At 50.5% G+C, this 20,327-nt stretch overlaps 1 protein-coding gene across 3 annotated transcripts in view; it reads right to left on the reverse strand.

Moving 5' to 3' along the window:
* LOC140132370 (cytochrome P450 2C20-like) overlaps positions 1-20,327 on the reverse strand; it is a 60,389-nt gene that overhangs the window by 29,779 nt on the left and 10,283 nt on the right. For 2 of the 3 annotated variants that reach the window (XM_072151055.1, XM_072151053.1), the window contains exon 1: positions 6,348-6,504. The exons of the other annotated variant lie outside the window; for it this stretch is intronic. The gene's annotated coding sequence lies outside the window, so the exon portion shown is untranslated. Of the gene's footprint in view, positions 1-6,347; positions 6,505-20,327 lie in introns of those variants that run through there. 3 annotated transcript variants of the gene reach the window in all.

Below are 20,327 nucleotides of genomic sequence, written 5' to 3' on the forward strand. Positions count from 1 at the left end.
GGGGTGTACTAGGTGCAGTGTGTACTATGTGCAGGGGGTGTACTATGTGCAGAGGGGGTGTACTAGGTGCAGTGTGTACTATGTGCAGGGGGTGTACTATGTGCAGAGGGTGTGTACTATTTGCAGGGTGGGTACTATGTGCAGGGGGTGTACTATGTGCAGGGTGTACTATGTGCAGGGTGTATTATGTGCAGTGTGTATACTATGTGCAGGGTGTGTACTATGTGCAGTGTGTACTATGTGCAGGGTGTGTACTATGTGCAGGGGGTGTACTATGTGCAGGGGGTGTACTATGTGCAGGGGGTGTACTATGTGCAGGGTGTACTATGTGCAGGGTGTATTATGTGCAGTGTGTATACTATGTGCAGGGTGTGTACTATGTGCAGTGTGTACTATGTGCAGTGTGTACTATGTGCAGGGTGTACTATGTGCAGGGTGTACTATGTGCAGTGTGTACTATGTGCAGGGTGTGTGCTATGTGCAGTGTGTACTATGTGCAGGGTGTGTGTGCAATATCCCCCACCGGGGCCTAGCCTTTTCTTGGGGCCTGGAGACAGCCGGGGCCCGCAGTACCTGAGTGGCTGGCGGTTGCGGCCTAGGCACGCTAGTGTCACGGTGCTTGGTATGGGGAACCGAAGGGCTGTCCTACAGCCTGGCAGGTCTCCAGCAGGGTGGTGTTGGCAAGAAATGATGAGGGAGAGGCTGCTATAGCGGTTCTCCCTGGTCTGGACTATGAGTCTCTGTGTGGTGGATAGGGTTCCCGTGATGGTGACAGCCGTAGTAGTAGGGACCAGACTGAGGCAGACGTTGAACAAAAATAACTTACAGTTCTTTATTGGAACCAACAGGAACAGTAGCAACGTGCCTGGACAGAATGGTAGAATGCTGGAGATGTAGTTGGAGGGAGCCACAGGAGTAGATCCTCAGCCTGGATGCAAGGGCAGGCTGGGAGGCAGCTGTGTCCTAGTAGGATGCTTCAGCTTGTCCTGGGTTGCTTCAGATATCACCCTTGAAGGTAGGATGATACCACTTTCCTCTCACTAACTAACTCACTCCACTCAGACAGGGAGCTGAGCTCTCTAGCTATGGTCTGGTGTGCTGACTGCACTGACTTGCTTAGCTATACTGAGCTGTGTCAGCTCTAGCCTAAGACTAACTCTAGAACTTTCCTGACCAGGGGTTTTGTTACTCCCACTGGTCAGGTGGTGGTTACTCCTCCAATTGCATCCCAGCTTACAGATACAAGATATAACACATGTGATTGGTTGACACATATTACATCACATTTAATACTTAACTCTTGCCTTACCAGGCAGACTCTACCGCTGCAGTGTTCCCCTGTGTTATGCATTGACCTGCTGTGGGGTTGATCAGACCCTTCACAGGCTGCAAGCTACATGGTGGGACGTATTCGCAACAACCCCTCTGCCTTGCATCGGCAGGGGCAGTTGAAAGAGCCGCCCTCGGCTTGCCTACAGACTGGTTGGGGAGCAGAGGACCAACCGCTGGCCAGCAGCGGGGGACCTCCGGGGGGGCCCGTGTAAATAATGGCCGGTAGAGATAAGGGCACTTCTGTGAAGTGCAGGCTAGGCGATCTGTAGGGACAAGCTGCCAATGGTCCTGGAGACAGGCACCTGGGTTGGTGTCGGACTAAGACAAGACATGTGTATGCGAAGTGTGACAATTGGTCGCTGACGCCGTTAAACCAAACTGTACAGAAGGAAAGGTGTGGTGTCATGTATTGTAATCCACTCTTGCACCAAGGCCTGTATATTTGTTATATACACACTTCTTCCCTGGCGACAAATATATAGTGCAGATATGCATTACATTGGCATATGTGACACAATGGGGGTCATTTACTAAGGGCCCGATTTGCATTTTCCCGACATGTTACCCGAATATTTCCGATTTGTGCCGATTTTCCCTGTATTGCCCCGGGTTTTTGGCGCACGCGATCAGATTTTGGCGCATCGGCTCTGGCATGCACGCGACGGAAATCGGGGGGCGTGGCCGAACGAAATCCCAACGGATTCGGAAAAACCGCAGCAAGGAACAAGAAAAAAAATGTGGCTAACTAGTCTTGTAAGGAAAGCAATAAGCGAGAAAGATAAGGCGTTTAAGGTGCTAAAACGTGAAGGTAGCGATGAGGCATTACAGGATTATAGAGAGAAAAATAAATCCTGTAAAAAGCAGATAAAGGCTGCAAAAATAGAGACTGAGAGAAATATTGCCAGGGAGAGCAAAAATAATCCCAAATTATTTTTCAAGTATATAAATGATAAGAAACTAAAAACAGAGAGTGTGGGTCCCCTTAGAAATAACATGGGGGTCATGGTGGAAGGAGATGAGGAAAGGGCCAATCTACTGAATGTCGCCTTCTCAACTGTCTTTACCCAGGAAAATCCCCTGGTGGAAGACACAATGAGGAATAATGTAAATTCTTTTTATAATGTCAACAGTTTAACCCAGGAAGAGGTACGGCGCCGCCTCGCAACCACTAAGATAGATAAATCACCTGGGCCAGATGGCATACACCCCCGGGTTCTGCATGAATTATGTACAGTGATAGACAAACCGTTATTTTTAATATTTGAGGATTCACTGAGGACTGGTTATGTTCCACAGGAATGGCGCATAGCAAATGTGGTACCAATATACAAAAAAGGATCAAATAGCGATCCTGGAAACTACAGACCCGTAAGTCTAACTGCTGTGGTGGGGAAAATATTTGAGGGGTTTATTAGAGATGCTATCCTGGAGTATCTCACTGTGCACAACCTTATAACCCAGCGTCAGCATGGGTTTATGAGAGATCGGTCCTGTCAGACTAATCTGATTGGTTTCTACGAGGAGGTAAGTTCAAGACTGGATCTGGGGGACGCTGTGGATGTTGTATATATGGACTTTTAAAAGGCATTTGACACCGTGCCACATAAAAGGTTGGTATATAAAATGAGACTGCTGGGAATAGGAGAAAATCTGTGTATCTGGGTAAGTAATTGGCTTAGTGATAGAAAACAGAGGGTGGTCATTAATGGCACATTCTCAGATTGGGTTGATGTTACCAGTGAAGGCCACAGGGGTCAGTATTGGGGCCACTTCTTTTTAATATTTTTATTAATGACCTTGTAGTGGGTTTACACAGTCAAGTTTCAATATTTGCAGATGATACTAAGCTGTGTAAAGTAATAAATACTGAGGTCGATAGTTTAGCATTACAGAGGGATTTGTGGAAGCTTGAGGGATGGGCAGAGAAATGGTTGATGAGGTTTAATGTAGATAAATGTAAAGTTATGCACTTGGGCCATGGAAACAAAAAGTATAATTATGTTCTAAACGGTCAATTACTTAGTAAAACTGCAGCTGAAAAGGACTTGGGGTACTGGTGGATGGTAAACTTAATTTTAGTGACCAGAGCCAGGCGGCTGCTGCTAAAGCAAATAAAATAATGGGATGTATCAAGAGAGGAATAGAGTCTCATGATAAAGACATAGTTCTGCCCTTATACAAATCCCTGGTCAGACCACACATGGAATATTGTGTACAGTTTTGGGCACCAGTGTATAAAAAGGATATAGTAGAGCTGGAACGGGTGCAGAGGAGAGCAACCAGGATTATTAGGGGAATGGGGGGACTAGAATACAATGACAGATTACAAAATTTGGGATTATTCAGTTTAGAAAAAAGACGACTGAGGGATGACCTCATTACAATGTACAAATACCTGAACGGACAGTACAAGGATCTCTCCAAAGATCTTTTTATACCTAGGCCTGAGACCAGGACAAGGGGGCATCCTCTACGCCTAGAGGAGAGGAGGTTCTACCATCACCATAGACAGGGGGCATCCTCTACACCTAGAGGAGAGGTGGTTCTACCATCACCACAGACAGGGGACATCCTCTACACCTAGAGGAGAGGAGGTTCTACCATCACCATAGACAGGGGGCATCCTCTACACCTAGAGGAGAGGTGGTTCTACCATCACCATAGACAGGGGGACATCCTCTACACCTAGAGGAGAGGAGGTTCTACCATCACCATAGACAGGGGGCCTCCTCTACACCTAGAGGAGAGGCGATTCTACCATCACCATAGACAGGGGACATCCTCTACACCTAGAGGAGAGGAGGTTCTACCATCACCATAGACAGGAGGCATCCTCTACACCTAGAGGAGAGAAGGTTCTACCATCACCATAGACAGGGGACATCCTCTACACCTAGAGGAGAGGCGATTCTACCATCACCATAGACAGGGGGAAATCCTCTACACCTAGAGGAGAGGAGGTTCTACCATCACCATAGACAGGGGGACATCCTCTACACCTAGAGGAGAGGAGGTTCTACCATCACCATAGACAGGGGGCATCCTCTACACCTAGAGGAGAGAAGGTTCTACCATCACCATAGACAGGGGACATCTTCTACACCTAGAGGAGAGGCGATTCTACCATCACCATAGACAGGGGACATCCTCTACACCTAGAGGAGAGGATGTTCTACCATCACCATAAACAGGGGGCAACCTCTACACCTAGAGGATAGGAGGTTCTATCATCACCATAGAGAGGGGACATCCTCTACACCTACAGGAGAGGAGGTTCTACCATCACCATAGACAGGGGGCATCCTCTACACCTAGAGGAGAGGAGGTTCTACCATCACCATAGACAGGGGACATCCTCTACACCTAGAGGAGAGGAGGTTCTACCATCACCATAGACAGGGGACATCCTCTACACCTAGAGGAGAGGAGGTTCTACCATCACCATAGACAGGGGACATCCTCTACACCTACAGGAGAGGCGATTCTACCATCACCATAGACAGGGGACATCCTCTACACCTACAGGAGAGGCGATTCTACCATCACCATAGACAGGGGACATCCTCTACACCTAGAGGAGAGGAGGTTCTACCATCACCATAGACAGGGGACATCCTCTACACCTAGAGGAGAGGAGGTTCTACCATCACCATAGACAGGGGACATCCTCTACACCTAGAGGAGAGGAGGTTCTACCATCACCATAGACAGGGGACATCCTCTACACCTACAGGAGAGGCGATTCTACCATCACCATAGGCGGGGGGCATCCTCTACGCCTAGAGGAGAGGCGATTTTACCATCACCATAGACAAAGGTTCTTTACTGTAAGAGCAGTGAGACTATGGAACTCTCTGCCGCAGGAGGTTGTTATGGCCGACTCTATGTACATGTTCAAGAGAGGCCTGGATGACTTTCTGGAGAGAAAAAATATCACGGGTTATGGGGATAAAACATTTATTTAATTCTTAAAGGTTGGACTTGATGGACTTGCGTCTCCTTCCAGCCTTATATACTATGATACTATGATTTAAAAAACCGAAAGTGTCGTGGAGCTTGCACTTACCTTCATCCAGGATAGGCCGGTGTAATCCAGTGTGTTCCGATGATCTTCAGCGCAGCAGCGCCACCTGGTGGACGTCGGAGGAATTACCTTAATGAATCCCGGCCGGACCCGAATCCAGTGCAGAGAACGCGCCGCTGGATCGCGAATGGACCGGGTAAGTAAATCAGCCCCAATGAGACATTATACAATGTACAAGTACCTGCCGACTGACATTCTTACCCCTGAATGAGTGGTATCCGGCTGCTACATCTTTAGCACCCCCGGTCCCCTAAGGACCCGCAGTTTACGGACTACCCCCACTTACGAAGCTTCGGTTTGAGGCATAAGATAGCGGTCAGGGTTTACATAGAGATGGTCCGACACACCACACTACAATCTAGAAAGCCTATAAAAGGTTAGTGCAAACTACTGGCATAAACTGACAGTGTGCAAACATTTTGGTAAACTCTCATTGGCTTAGGAGCCCAATGGGTACACATCTTATAACATTAACATTGCAAACGTTACAGAGGTAACTTAGAGTAGTTATATAGCAAATGTCTCTTTACCTAGAAAGAAAAGGCATTAAGTGCAATATAAGAAGTCAATAAAGTAGCAACTTTTCCTTGTAGTATCTGGCAAAGTCTCTCAGAAGGTCTTTAATATCAAAGTCCATCTTCTGGGTACAGCCCTTGATGTGGGGAAAAGTGCAATAAAGGGATAAAGGGTATCCTCTATGTGTAGAGGGACAGAGTCCTTTGTAGGAATCTTTGCTGTGGCAGAGGAAGGGGTGCTATCATAGCACATGACAGGGGGCAGTTCAAGGTATGTCTCTTGACTGAGATAAGTAAATAGGGGTAGAGTCTCAGGAAAGTTTCTGGCTCTGTGGGATAGGTGGGTGTTCAGCCCAACTGGGATAGCAGCAGAAAATAAGCATATATACAATCAGTACAGTATATTTACACAGTACCTGGTAAGGCTTTCAGCCCATCAGGGGTTACTCAGTATCTTCTTTGGTGGTAAGTACTTCGGTGTCAGAAAAGCGTACCTGCCTCCTCCGTCTGTGTGACAACAGTTGGTACTCCTGCAGGTACGCAGGAGCTTTACCTTTTGTCTCCCTTTGAGACCTCCGAAGTTCCGGTTGGGAGAAGAAAACAACCTCCTCATCGTCCTCCTCTGAGTCAGGCGCTGGAGTCGGAGTCTCAGCTGCCTCTGATGCCTCAGGGGCTGCAGACTCTGGAGCCGGATCATCCTCCACAGGTAGCAGTATTGGAGACTGCGGTGGGGATGATGGTCTCTCCGGGGTACCTCTTACTGGGGTGGAAACAACAACACAGATTTGAGGCACAGTCACAAGTTCTAATAAACTGGGGGTAGGTGAACACAATGAGGTCTGTAAGTTGGGGCTCGAGGTGAGAGGTGTGGACATAGGGACAAAAGGACGAAGACATCTCTTCAGCCGGTTCCTATGTACCCGGAGTAGTGGACGGTCTCCTCTTGAAATCTTGTAGACTTCAGGGGAGAGACTGTCCCTAACTAGGTATGGCTCACGCTCCCAACGCCCATCTAGCTTACTGGTGGGATGGTTGTTGCGCAGCCACACTCGATCTCCTGGGGCAAGAGGCTCAGCGCAGGCATTACGATTGAAGTCCCTTTTTTGTTTCTCTCAGGCCTCTTCCAACCGCAGATCCACAACTTCTCTGGCATCCGCCAGACGCCTGTGGTGTGCGTGAACCCAGTCAGTCTGGGGGAGCAAAGACTGGGAATCAGGGGACTCCATGTCCCAGGTCATATCAGCAGGGAGATGGCCCTGTCTCCCGAACATCAGATAATACGGGGTGTATCCTGTGGAGCAATGAGTGGTATTGTTGTACAGGTACACTAATTCGGGCAACAGTTTTGGCCAGTCAGCCCTTTTTGCAGGGGTCAGAGTCCTTAGCATGTTGATTAGAGTCTGATTCATCTTCTCGCAAAGCCCGTTGCCTTGGGGATGATAGGCTGTGGTCCTCAGCTTTCTACAGCCATATAGAGTGCACAGTTCTTGAAAGACATGGGACTCAAATGCTGTTCCTTGGTCCGTAAGGATCTGGTCCGGACAGCCATAGGGGAGGATGAAGCTCTTCCACAGGGCCGCTGCGGTGGTCCTTGCAGATAGGTCTCTAACAGGTACTGCAACCACAAATTTGGTGTAGTGGTCGATGATCGTGAGAGCATAAGTGTGACCGGATCTGCTGGGCTCCAACTTCACATGATCCAATGCCAGGATCTCTAAGGGACGTTGGCCCACAATGGGATGTAGAGGGGCCTTTTGATTGTGTCGCTCTCCTCGAGCGATGGCGCAGGCTGGGCATTCCCGACACCAGGCTTCGAGTGCCAAAGTGTCCGGATCGGTCATGGTACATATCCAGTACTATCTTGGCGTCCTGGGAATCACAATCTGATACAGCCGGTCATAAGTGATAGGGTCCAGAGTTCTTCTCTTTAACAGGCCCTGATGCATGTTCAGAGTCTTTCTCTGGCGCCACAATTGAGACAATTCTCCATCAGCTCTTCTCCGATGGATTCTTTCAGGCACTCGCCCACTAGAGAGGTAGTCCATTACTTCTCCTATGGCGCGGCTATCAGCCTGAAGACTCATCCAGAGGTCCTTTTCCGCAGGGGGCTCTGACTCTTCTTGAGGAGTAGTTGGCGCTGCCTCTGACGGTAAGGAGTAAACTCTTTGGGCATCTTGGCGCACAAACCGGGCATATAATGCTGGCATCTCCACATCTTCCCACAGAGCATCCGTGGAGGGTCCCTCCCACTGGTCGGGGAGACGAGACAGAGCGTCAGCGTTGTCATTGGTCTTGCCAGCCCGATACTTGATGGTAAAGTTGAAGTTGGCAAGTCTGGAGGCACACCGTTGTTCCAGTGCTCCAAGACGAGCGGTGTTCAGATTTGCCAAGGGATTATTGTCTGTGAAAAAGGATGCAGCCAGGTAGTCCTTGAACTTCTCGGTCACAGCCCAGACTAACGCCAGAAACTCCAACTTGAAGGAACTGTAGTTCTGGTCGTTTTGCTCCGGTTCTCGGATGGAACGGCTGGCGTAGGCTATGACCCTTTCAGTTCCATTCTGGGGCTGGAATAGTACAGCCCCTAGGCCTTGCTTCCTGGAATCGGTGCATAGGATAAAAGGCAGATTGTAGTCTGGATATCCCAGCACCGGAGGCTCAGTCAACCGTTGCTTTAGGGTCTGGAAGGCAGCTTCTCGTTCTGCTGTCCATTCGATGGATGCTCGCGAACGTTGACCCTCTTTCGGCAGGCCCCTTAGAAGTTCTTGCAGGGGAGCCGCCAGCTGGGCAAACTTCGGGATAAAAGGCCTCTAATAACTGGCAAATCCCAGGAAGCTTTTGATGTCCCGTATGGTTGACGGGGTAGGCCAGTCATGGACAGCTGCAATCTTCTCTGGATCTGGCTCAATTCCGTGAGCGCTCACCACATGTCCCAGGTACTTGACGCTAGGTTGTAACAGGTGGCACTTGGATGGCTTGACCTTCAACCCATGTTGGGTCAGGATTTGGAAGACTTCAGCCAGATGGTGGAGGTGGTCTTCATAGGTCTTGGAGTAGATGATGATGTCGTCCAAGTATAGCAGGACGGTCTCAAAGTTTCGATGACCCAAACATCTCTCCATCAGCCGTTGAAACGTGCCTGGGGCGTTGCATAGCCCGAACGGCATGTTGTTGAACTCGAACAGGCCCATTGGGGTGGTGAAAGCCGTCTTCTCTCTGACTTCCAGCGCCATGGCCACTTGCCAGTAGCCACTGGTCAGATCCAGGGTGGAGAACTAGGCAGCTGACCCTAGGGCTGCGAGGGATTCCTCGATTCGAGGCAGCGGATAGGCATCCTTGTGGGTGATATTGTTGATCTTCCTATAGTCAACACAGAATCGAAGGGTTCCATCCTTCTTCTTCACAAGGACCAGTGGGGAAGCCCATGGGCTGTGACTCTCCCGGATAACTTGGCTGTCTTCATCTCTTGTACCAGCTTTTTCACCTCTTGGTAGCGGGCTGGAGGTATGGGCCGGTATTGCTCTTTGATAGGAGGATGAGAGCCAGTAGGGATGGTATGTTGGATCAGGGTAGTCTGCCCAAAATCCAGTGGGTGTTTGCTGAAGGCTTGGTGGTGCTTCATAACGACATCCAGGACACCTTGTACTTGGTCTGAAGGAGTAAAATCGGCGTCTCCAATATTGAGCTCAAGCCACCAGGTTGTTCGGCAGGCTCACCTTCAGCACTTTGCTTCACTTCCAACTGTTGGGAGGCAGACAGGGAGGTTTCCAATAAGTCTTCAGGATGGAAGCTGAAGGGAGTGGCTACAGCTTGGTATTTCCTCACATCTACTGGGGTGTCTCCCACATTTAGTAGTCGAATGGGTATTTGTCCTCGGGATACAGTGACTAGGCTCCTGGCGGCTAGAATGGGTAGGTCTTCGTCAGCTGGTAGAGGTTCTACTATAGCCTTGTAGTCTTGACCTTGGACGCCCATGCAGGCTCAGCACCATACTAACGTCTCAGTCCCAGGTTGAAGGCGGACAGGTTGTGGATCTTTGATCCGGGCTCTGCAGATTTCTCCATTAGGGCCAGCAAACTTCTGTTGCGCTGCCAGAACCTGCATAGTCTCCTGAATTACCTTCCGGGAACCGTTGGGCACTGTTGGCAGAGAGTCGTGGAGGGCCTTCAGCACTTCAGGAAAGCAGTTGCGGAGGACATTGGTACCCAGTACCAGGGAGAAGTTACCGTTTTCGGGTACTCGTGTCACCACTACGCCCTGTCTGGTTAACTCAGTGTCTCCAATGGTTAGTGTGGGCTCCCAGTAGCCGCGGATGAGTACGGTTTATCCGTTCGTAGCAATAATATTCAAGTAAGCCTTGGGAGGCTGGATTAAGGATGCCCCTCTTCGGCATCTCTCGAAGGTAGCACTCCGAAGGGTGGTCACTTGAGAGCCGGTATCAATTAAGGCCGGTAGGGTAACTACGTTGATGGTTACATGAACCATGGGGCGAGTCCCCACGAACCTGGGCATCCAGTTGGCATCTCGGGGACTTAGAGGTTCTTCCCTTGGGGGTCATCCCTTAGTTCCAAGGGTTTGTCGTTTAACTGACGACATCCATCCTCTTCATGCCCGTATCAGTTCCTTCTGACTCCAGGTGTTTAAAGACTTCGCCTCCCTTGGGCGCGGTTTGGCCGGGGAGTCACGAGGGGTAGCTGACTGTACAGAGTCCTTTGGAGGTTTCTTCCTCATAGAGGAGACGGTCACTTCCAGTTGGGTCAGCCGATCGAGTATTTTACTCAGGGTGTCTGTCAGATTAGTGACCTGTCCTGCTAAGCCAGCAGCTTCCGCAGGAGTAGGTGATGTCGGCTGCATTGGATGGCCAGCTAGAGCAGAGTCCTCCATTTCCATGGATTCAGGATCTTTCTGTGGTCCAGTAGGCGGTCGGTCCCCTAATATGTCAATGGCAATTTTCTTTAAACTCAAGAAAGGAGGCCTGGGCATGTTGAGAAGAGATGATCTTTAGTTGACACCTTTGATTTCTATCAACAAGTCCATTAATGAATTGCAGCCTCTTTGGGATCGAGACAGGTTATGGCCTTCCATTTCTCCTGTAGGGAGAGGGCAAAGTCCCTGAGGGACTCTTGAGGCTTCTGCCTTTTCCCGAAGAATTTCTGCTTCAACTCTGAGGCAGTACATTTGTCAAAGGTGTTGCGCTGCCTATTGAGAATTTGGACCACATTCTGGCGCTGTTCTCGGGGCCAAGACTTGACTTCCCGGAGAGCGGGTCCTTTCAACTGCCCGGTTAGAATGCCCACCTTCTGTTCCTCTGTGAGGGGATACAAGGCTAAGGTAGCTAACAACTTGGCTCTGAATTCAGGGAGAGTGTGCAATTCTCCTTCGTAGTGGGGTAACCAGGGGGCCCCCAAATAGTATGGCATAGTCAGAGGTATAACTGTGGGAGTCCCGGGGACACTGGCTGTAGCAGGGCTGAAGGGACTCTCTGGCGGGCTTAACATGCTCCGGTACCCTAAGGAGGGACCAGGGGACGGGACCTGCTCCAGTCCCGTATCTTCGTTCTGGGCGGACGTGACTGGCCTAGCTGAGGGAAGTCTGCAGAGTTAGGCAATATCTGTTGCTATGGGCGATGGCTAGAATGGGACATGAGCACCTTAAGACACAGTCACTATTCCCTGGGAGGTGAGCCAATAACCTAGCGTCGGAAACAATCTCTACCCCCTTTAACTTCCCCAGCGGTACTCACTCAGGATCAGCCGCGGTGACAGGACAGCTCCGGTGCATGAAGGACTCCATTCCCGATGTCCGGCTGGCAGCAGGGGCTCGGTGATGCTCAGCGGTGCTCTCCTCCAGGCGCAGGACACATGCGCCGGGACTCCGGATGAGGCGCACGCTGCTGACAGGTTTCAGGCGCGGCCTGCGTCGAAATCCAAGATGACCGATTAACCCTCTTCGTTCCTGGCTGCACACACTCCAGCTCCTCCTCTACGGTCCTTCGCGCCTCACGCGCAAGGGGTGGAGCCTGGTGACGACTCTGGAGTTCCCGCCAGTGAGGATTTGGCGGGCTGGAATTCCGTGTTGCGCCGCACTCCTCTGAGGTAAATGCTTCAGGCGCGGCAGCGCCGGATGTAGCAGAGCTGACAAAGTTCTTTGCAGGGTTTAACCTCTTGAGTGCTGGCAGCAGTAATACAGTTCAATGCAGAAACGCACACAATCATTTGAGCCTAAACCCAAATGGCAGCAGGGTTAGGCAGCACAGTCTTTGTAATAAAGGACAGTCTACAGTGCCAGAATAAGGCACAGAAGTATAAATCCTGTTCGTGACGCCACTTGCAACATCCCCCACCGGGGCCTAGCCTTTTCTTGGGGCCTGGAGACAGCCGGGGCCCGCAGTACCTGAGTGGCTGGCGGTTGCGGCCTAGGCACGCTAGTGTCACGGTGCTTGGTATGGGGAACCGAAGGGCTGTCCTACAGCCTGGCAGGTCTCCAGCAGGGTGGTGTTGGCAAGAAATGTTGAGGGAGAGGCTGCTATAGTGGTTCTCCCTGGGGCAACCCTTTAGTGTCTGGAGTATGAGTCTCTGTGTGGTGGATAGGGTGCCCGTGATGGTGACAGCCGTAGTAGCAGGGACCAGACGGAGGCAGACGTTGAACAAAAATAACTTACAGTTCTTTATTGGAACCGACAGGAACAGTAGCAATGTGCCTTGACAAATGGTAGAATGCTGGGGCTGCAGTTGGAGGGAGCCACAGGAGTAGATCACCAGCCTGGATGCAATGGCAGGCTGGGAGATAGCTGTGTCCTAGTAGGATGCTTCAGCTTGTCCTGGGTTGCTTCAGATATCACCCTTGGAGGTAGGATGATACCCCTTTCCTCAATAACTAACTCACTCCACTCAGACAGGGAGCTGAGCTGTCTTGCTCTGGTCTGGTGTGCTGACTGCACTGACTTGCTTAGCTATACTGAGCTCTAGTCTAGTCAGCTCTAGTCTAAGACTAACTCTAGAACTTTCCTGACCAGGGCTTTTGTTACTCCCACTGGTCAGGTGGTGGTTACTCCTCCAATTGCATCCCAGCTTACAGATACAAGATATAACACATGTGATTGGTTGACACATATTACATCACATTTAATACTTAACTCTTGCCTTCCCAGGCAGACTCTACCGCTGCAGTGTTCCCCTGTGTTATGTAGTGACCTGCTGTGGGGTTGATCAGACCCTTCACAGGCTGCAAGCTACATGGTGGGACGTATTCACAACAACCCCTCTGCCTTGCATCGGCAGGGGTGTTGCATGTAGAGATGAGCGAGCACTAAAATGCTTGGGTGCTCGTTATTCGAGACAAACTTTTCCCGATGCTCGAGTGCTCGTCTCGAATAACGAGCCCCATTGTAGTCAATGGGAGACTCGAGCATTTTTCAAGGGGACCAAGTCTCTGCACAGGGAAGCTTGGCCAAACACCTGGGAACCTCAGAAAAGGATGGAAACACCACGGAAATGGACAGGAAACAGCAGGGGCAGCATGCATGGATGCCTCTGAGGCTGCTTAATTGCACCATTATGCCAAAATTATGGGCAACAGCATGGCCATGACAGAGTGACCGAATGAGGCTGGATAGCATCTAAAACATCCAATAATTGACCCTGACACTATAGGGGACGGCATGCAGAGGCAGCGGCAGCAGCGGCAGGCTAGAGAGTGGCATGGCGACATTCCCCAAATGGACTCAGGCTTCAAACCAATTTAAAAAATTCCTTTTGGCGAGGATAGCGTGTAGCACTGTATGTAGCAGTATTTTGCCTGGTTAAGGCGGCAGAGAGGAACCAAAGGAGGTGAGCAAGAAATGATTTCCTATGTGAACAAAAGGTTGACGGTATATTTAGTCGATAACACAGCATGGTGGTGACATAGTGACCAAGTTCCATAACGTATCTGGTGAAACACCCGAAAAATTAGCCTGACACAGCTCTTTTGATAAAGGGACGACATGGGGAGGCAGCCATGGAGACGACTTCCATGATTAAGAGTGACTACTGGGGCATCCATATTGCGCTGCTATGATTGAAACTTCAGGTCTCCAGCATGGCGGCGACAGATGGGCCGAGTTCCACTATGTATCTGGTGAAACACCTGAAAATTCTGCCTGACACAGCTCGTTTGATAAGGGGACCATGTATGGAGGCAGTGAACTAGTAGTAGTAGTAGTATGTCTTGAGGAAACGCTGAACTATGAGATTTAACACATGGGCCAGGCATGGCACATGTGTCAGTCTGCCGAGTTGCAGAGCCGCCACCAGGTTACGGCCGTTGTCACACACAACCATGCCTGGCTTCAGGTTCAGCGGTGCCAGCCACAGATCAGTCTGCGCCGTGATGCCCTGTAATAGCTCTTGGGCGGTGTGCCTTTTATCGCCTAGGCTCAGCAATTTGAGCACCGCCTGCTGTTGCTTAGCGACGGCACTGCTGCTGTGCCTAGAGCTACCAACTGATGGCGCCATGCCCACGGATGGTAATTCGGAGGAGGAGGTGGAGGAAGGGTGGGAGGAGGAGGAGGCATAATAGGCCTGAGAGACCTGGACCGAGGTAGGCCCCGCAATCCTCGGCGTCGGCAGTATATGACCAGCCCCAGGGTCAGACTCGGTCCCAGCCTCCATTAAGTTAACCCAATGTGCCGTCAGCGATACATAGTGGCCCTGCCCGGCAGCACTCGTCCACGTGTCTGTGGTCAGGTGGACCTTGTCAGAAACGGCGTTGGTCAGGGCACGGATGATGTTGTCTGACACATGCTGGTGCAGGGCTGGGGCGGCACATTGGGAAAAATAGTGGCGGCTGGGGACCGAATACCGAGGGGCGGTCGCCGCCATGAGGTTGCTAAAGGCCTCAGTCTCTACCAGCCTATAGGGCAGCATCTCCAGGCTAAGTAATCTGGAGATGTGGACGTTGAGGACTTGGGCGTGTGGGTGGGTTGCACTATACTTCCTTTTGCGCTCCAGTGTCTGGGGTATGGAGAGCTGAACGCTGCGAATGGAGACATTGGTGGATACTGTGGAGGATTGTGGAGGCGAAGATGTGGTTTTTTCATATGCCTGCGCATACTGGTGGTGGTTAAGCTAGTAGTGGTGGAACCCCTGCTGATCCTGGTGTGGCACAGGTTGCACACCACAGTCCGTCGGTCATCCGGTGTTTCTTTAAAGAACCTCCAGACTTCTGAAAATCTAGCCCTCGCCGCGGGAGCCCTCGCCACGGGAGCTTCACTACGTGAAACATTTGGCGCTGATGCACCAGCTCTGGCCCTGCCTCTCCGTCTGGCCCCACCACTGCCTCTTCCAACCTGTTCTGGTTGAGGACTCTCCTCCGTCTCAGAAGCACTGTGTTCACCCGGCCTCTCAACCCAGCTTGGGTCTGTCACCTCATCATCCTCCGATCCCTCAGTCTGCTCCCCCCTCGGACTTCCTGCCCTGACAACAACTTCCCCACTGTCTGACAACCGTGTCTCCTCATCGTCGGACACCTCTTTACACACTTCTTCCACTACGTCAATAATGTCATCATCACCCACAGACTGCGACCAGTGGAAAACCTGGGCATCGGAAAATTGCTCAGCAGCAACCGGACAAGTGGTTTGTGACTGTGGGAAGGGTCCAGAAAACAGTTCCTCAGAGTATGCCGGTTCAAATGCCAAATTTTGCTGGGAGGGGGCAGACTGGGGGGGAGGAGGCTGAGGTGCAAGAGCTGGAGGAGTGCTGATTTCGGTGACATGGGTGGACTGCGTGGAAGACTGACTGGTGGACAAATAGCTAGAAGCATTGTCCGCAATCCACGACATCACCTGTTCGCACTGTTCTGGCCTCAACAGTGCTCTACCACGAGTCCCAGTAACTTTAGACATGAACCTAGGGAGTGTAGCTCTGCGGCGTTCCCCTGCTCCCTCATCAGCAGGTGGTGTCTCACCCCGCCCAGGACCACGGCCTCTGACCCCTGCAGTAGTTGGACGCCCACGTCCCCGCCCTCGTCCTCTACCCCTAGCCCTCGGGTTCAACATTTTCAAAATTAAAGTGTAAACTAAATTCTTTGGGATTTGTTTAGTTTTTTTTTTTTTGTTTTTTTTGTGTTTTTTTACAAAACAATGCTATCCTATTGCTATGGCTAGTTTCTAACCTACACTGACAGCACACAACTGGATTTTGTGCTGTGCCTGATGACTTTGAGTTATAAAAAAAAATAAAAGTAAAAAAAAATAAATCAGCAGACTCTGCCTAATTCAATCAAACCCCTAATAAATTGTCCCACTTCGGTGTTTGAGGTGGATATGTGTGTCACTAAGAGCTAAACACAACGGTCATAAGTCTCCCTGCAAATTCCTCACAATATGGTACTAGCTGCACTACTAGTGCCAGCAAGCCCAGCCACAAGCAAAGAAAAAACAAAATAAAATATAACGCTATTCTAGCCCTAACAAGGGCTTTTGGGTTCTTGTAGAATCACTCCTGCCTAACACTATTCTAATAGAACAGCCTAACGCTTTCCCTGAGCAGCAGCAGCTCTCTCCCTAGCGGCATCCAGACACAGAATGATCCGAGCAGCGCGGCCAGCGGCTAGTCTATCCCAGGGTCACCTGATCTGGCCAGCCAACCACTGCTATCGACGTGTAATGGTACCACGTCATGCTGGGTGGAGTGCAGAGTCTCCTGGCTTGTGATTGGCTCTGTTTCTGGCCGCCAAAAATCAAAACGGCGGGAGATGCCATTTTCTCGAGCTGGCGAAATACTCATCCGAGCAACGAGCAGTTTCGAGTACGCTAATGCTCGAACGAGTGTGTTCGCTCATCTCTAGTTGCATGTGCTATGTGCAGGGTGTGTACTATGTGCAGGGTGTGTACTATGTGCAGGGTGTGTACTATGTGCAGGGTGTGTACTATGTGCAGGGTGTGTACTATGTGCAGGGTGAGTACTATGTGCAGGGTGAGTACTATGTGCAGGGTGAGTACTATGTGCAGGGTGTGTACCATGTGCAGGGTGTGTACTATGTGCAGGGTGTGTACTATGTGCAGGGTGTGTACTATGTGCAGGGTGTGTACTATGTGCAGGGTGAGTACTATGTGCAGGGTGAGTACTATGTGCAGGGTGAGTACTATGTGCAGGGTGAGTACTATGTGCAGGGTGTGTACCATGTGCAGGGTGTGTACCATGTGCAGGGTGTGTACTATGTGCAGGGTGTGTACTATGTGCAGGGTGTGTACTATGTGCAGTGCGTACTATGGGCAGTGTGTACTATGTGCAGGGGATGTATTATGTGCAGTGTGTACTATGTGCAGGGTGTGTATTATGTGCAGGGTGTGTACTATGTGCAGGGTGTGTTCTATGTGCAGGGTGTGTGCTATGTGCAGGGGGCGTGCTATGTGCAGGGGGTGTACTATGTGCAGTGTGTGTACTATGTGCAGGGTGTGTACTATGTGCAGGGTGTGTACTATGTGCAGGGTGTGTACTATGTGCAGTGTGTATTATGAGCAGGGTGTGTGCTATGCGCAGGGTGTGTGCTATGCGCAGGGTGTACTATGTGCAGGGTGTGTACCATGTGCAGTGTACTATGTGCAGGGGGTGTACTATGTGCAGTGTGTACTATGTGTAGGGTGTGTACTATGTGCAGGGGGTGTACTATGTGCAGGGGGTGTACTATGTGCAGGGTGTACTATGTGCAGGATGTGTACTATGTGCAGGATGTGTACTATGTGCAGGATGTGTACTATGTGCAGGATGTGTACTATGTGCAGGGTGTACGATGTGCAGGGTGTGTACTATGTGCAGGGTGTGTACTATGTGCAGGGTGTGTACTATGTGCATGGGTTGTACTATGTGCAGGGTGTACTATGTGCAGGGTGTGTATTATGTGCAGGGGGTGTACTATGTGCAGGGGGTGTACTATGTGCAGTATCCTGTGTACTATGTGCAGGGTGTGTACTGTGTGTTGGGTGTGTACTATGTGCAGGGTGTGTATTATATGAAGGGTGTGTACTATGTGCAGGGTGTGTACTATGTGCAGGGGGTGTACTACGTGCAGTATCCTGTGTACTATTTGCAGGGTGTGTACTATGTGCTGAGTGTGTACTATGTGCAGGGTGTGTATTATGTGCAGGGTGTGTACTATGTGCAGGGGGTGTACTATGTGCAGGGGGTTTACTATGTGCAGGGGGTTTACTATGTGCAGTATCCTGTGTACTATGTGCAGGGTGTGTACTGTGTGTAGTGTGTGCTATGTGCAGTGTGTACTATGTGCAGGGGGTGTACTATTTGCAGTGTGTAATATGTTCAGTGGGTGTACTATGTGCAGGGTGTGTACTATGTGCAGTGTTCTGTGTACTATGTGCAGGGGGTGTACTATGTGCAGGGAGTTTACTATGTGCACGGGGTGTACTATATGCAGGGTGTGTATTTTGTGCAGGGGGTGTACTATGTGCAGGGTGTGTACTGTGTGTAGTGTGTGCTATGTGCAGTGTGTACTATGTGCAGGGTGTGTACTATGTGCAGGGTGTGTACTATGTACAGGGTGTGTACTATGTGCAGGGTGTGTATTATGTGCAGGGTGTGTACTATGTGCAGGGTGTGTGCTATGTGCACGGGGTGTACTATGTGCAGTGTGTATTATGAGCAGGGTGTGTGCTATGCGCAGGGTGTGTGCTATGCGCAGGGTGTACTATGTGCAGGGTGTGTACCATGTGCAGTGTACTATGTGCAGGGGATGTACTATGTGCAGTGTGTACTATGTGTAGGGTGTGTACTATGTGCAGGGGGTGTACTATGTGCAGGGTGTACTATGTGCAGGGGGTGTACTATGTGCAGGGGGTGTACTATGTGCAGGGTGTACTATGTGCAGGATGTGTACTATGTGCAGGATGTGTACTATGTGCAGGATGTGTACGATGTGCAGGGTGTACGATGTGCAGGGTGTGTACTATGTGCAGGGTGTGTACTATGTGCAGGGTGTGTACTATGTGCAGGGTGTGTACTATGTGCAGGGTGTACTATGTGCAGGGTGTGTATTATGTGCAGGGTGTGTATTATGTGCATGGGGTGTACTATGTGCAGTGTGTACTATGTGCAGGGGGTGTACTATGTGCAGTATCCTGTGTACTATGTGCAGGGTGTGTACTGTGTGTTGGGTGTGTACTATGTGCAGGGTGTGTATTATATGAAGGGTGTGTACTATGTGCAGGGTGTGTACTATGTGCAGGGGGTGTACTATGTGCAGGGGGTGTACTACGTGCAGTATCCGGTGTACTATTTGCAGGGTGTGTACTATGTGCTGGGTGTGTACTATGTGCAGGGTGTGTATTATGTGCAGGGTGTGTATTATGTGCAGGGTGTGTACTATGTGCAGGGGGTGTACTATGTGCAGGGGGTTTACTATGTGCAGTATCCTGTGTACTATGTGCAGGGTGTGTACTGTGTGTAGTGTGTGCTATGTGCAGTGTGTACTATGTGCAGGGGGTGTACTATTTGCAGTGTGTAATATGTTCAGTGGGTGTACTATGTGCAAGGTGTACTATGTGCAGGGTGTGTACTATGTGCAGTGTTCTGTGTACTATGTGCAGGGGGTGTACTATGTGCAGGGAGTTTACTATGTGCACGGGGTGTACTATATGCAGGGTGTGTATTTTGTGCAGGGGGTGTACTATGTGCAGGGTGTGTACTATGTGCAGGGTGTGTATTATGTGCAGTGTGTACTATGTGCAGGGTGTGTACTATGTGCTGGGTGTGTAGTATGTGCAGGGGGTGTACTATGTGCAGGGGGTGTACTATGTGCAGGGTCCTGTGTACTATGTGCAGGGGGTGTACTATGTGCAGGACGTTTACTATGTGCAGGGTGTGTACTATGTGCAGGGTGTGTACTATGTTCAGTGTGTACACTATGGGGCACATTTACTTACCCGGTCCAGTCGCGATCCAGCGGCGGGTTCTCCGGCGCTGATTCGGGTCCGGCCGGGATTCACTAAGGTCCGTGCGCCGATATTCACAAGGTGTCGCTGCTGCGCTGAGGTCCGTCGGAGTTCACCTTCTTTTTTCTGGTGTATGTGAGTGCTTGATCTTGCGACACAAATGGCTTTTTAAATTCTGCGTTTTTTCCAAATCCTTCGGATGTCCGGTGGCCACGCCCCCGATTTCTGTCGCGCGAAAGTCGGCCAAAAATCGATCGCGTGCGCCACAATCCCGTGAAATACAGCGCGAAGCAGAAATATTCGGGAAAAACCCGACGGATTCGCGGCTGCGGACCCTTAGTAAATGTGCCCCTATGTGTAGTGTGTACTATATGCAGGGTGTGTACTATGTGCAGGGGGTGTACTATGTGCATGGTGTACTATGTGCAGTGTGTACTATGTGCATGGTGTGTACTATGTGCAGGGTGTG

Source organism: Engystomops pustulosus, chromosome 5 (genome assembly GCF_040894005.1).
Source record: "Engystomops pustulosus chromosome 5, aEngPut4.maternal, whole genome shotgun sequence".
NCBI lineage: Eukaryota > Metazoa > Chordata > Amphibia > Anura > Leptodactylidae > Engystomops > Engystomops pustulosus.